The sequence below is a fragment of the Mastomys coucha genome, chromosome X (genome assembly GCF_008632895.1).
Source record: "Mastomys coucha isolate ucsf_1 chromosome X, UCSF_Mcou_1, whole genome shotgun sequence".
NCBI lineage: Eukaryota > Metazoa > Chordata > Mammalia > Rodentia > Muridae > Mastomys > Mastomys coucha.
In genome coordinates, this window is record NC_045030.1 from 52,175,912 (window position 1) to 52,177,353 (window position 1,442).

At 59.6% G+C, this 1,442-nt stretch overlaps 1 protein-coding gene across 2 annotated transcripts in view; it reads left to right on the forward strand.

Annotated features, from left to right (window-relative positions):
- The window catches only part of Bcorl1 (BCL6 corepressor like 1), a 64,351-nt gene continuing 62,909 nt past the window's right edge, over positions 1–1,442 (forward strand). Inside the window, exons 1-2 of one of the 2 annotated variants that reach the window (XM_031356388.1) lie at positions 1–173; positions 738–821. The gene's annotated coding sequence lies outside the window, so the exon portion shown is untranslated. Of the gene's footprint in view, positions 174–737; positions 851–1,442 lie in introns of both variants that reach the window. The other variant, XM_031356457.1, reaches the window with a different exon arrangement.

Here is a 1,442-nt window from a genome sequence, read left to right on the forward strand (position 1 = left end):
CTGCGGGGCCGAAAGCGGAGGGAGGGAGGCCCGAGGCAGCGCGGCGGCGGTGGTGGCGGCGGCGGCGGCGGCGGCGAAGGCGGCGAAGGCCAGCTTCCGCGGAGTTTGTGCCCGGGCTTCCCAGCTGGGCTCCGGCCGCCTCACGCGCACAAATGGGGTTAGGGGACTGAGTGGTAAGCAACTCCCAGTGTTGGACGGGCTTCCCCGGCGATTCCCGGAAAACCAAGGGAAGACTCCGTCTGCAATATGCCGCACCCCCCACCCCACCTCTTAGCATCTGGATTCCACTCTACGGGGGCGTCGGGACCCTTCCCCACCACAATCCTTCCACTCTCCCAGCACCCCTTCCGTCCCCCTCTCATCCTTGGCCATCTGAATCTCCTAGTGCTAGGCTTTGGAGGGGTGGAAGGCGTCGAGGGTTGCACTTTCCCTCCCTTGGGGGCAGCCTAGTTTGTGTCTTATTCCTGCCAGGTAACATTGCTTGGCTTGGTGTGGACCTGAGGTTTAGATAATTTAAGTCCCCCCACCCCCGTCCTCCAAGCTCTTTTGATGGCTTTTAAGGAAAGGGACGGATCCCTGGATTTTCATGACCAGAATGAGGTTTGAGGACTGGGAGTTAACTCTCAAGCTCACTTCCAGTACCAACCTCTTTACCATGAACCATTTCTGTGGGGGCTCAAACGTGAAGGGTGGGGTACGGGAGCATTAATGTGTTTTGCTTCTCTGTCTTTCCACAGGGTCGGCGTGGCGAAGGACAGCTAGTGTCAGAGGAAAAGTAGACACTAGTCCAACTACGGCCGCCCGCCCCCACTAATACTTCGGTAAGGGGGACACCACTAAGGGGATGCTGGTAGGTTGGGGCCCAGTATAAGAGTAGGGGTAGGTAGTCGCCCCCAGAGCACTCTTTCCTGATAGGGAGGGAAAGGCGAGCCCCTGCTTCGGGGAGGGTTCCGGGGAAGGAGATGGAGGGTGGCGACGACGGGGGGGTGGGGGGGGGTGCGGGAAGAATGGAAGAGTCACACCCTGCTTGCAAGGGGAGCCTCCCTTAGGCCCCTGGGAAAAGGGGACTGAATATGTGTGCTCTGTTGGTACCAGGGCAGGGGAGATCTGGGGATGGTTCAAAGAGTGATTTGCACACTGCTTCTGGCACTAGTGGCCTGAGAAAGTCAGGTCGGGGCAGAAGGTGGAGAACGTTGGAAGGAAGTCAGACAACTAACCCTCTGGCCTCAGTGCCCAGATCACTTTCCTCCCTCAACCTCCGTCCTAAGGGGCATCGGGGTGGGGGGGGCGTGGAGCTCTTGGAGCCCCGCGGATTGAGTGCCTCCGCCTTTCTTGGGAGTCTATCTTTTTGCCCAGCTTGCTACAGCTACCACTGCCTCCCTCTCTGGAATCTGCTCGGTTCTCTCTGCGATCCCCTCCTCCTCCTCCTCCTCCTCCTCCTC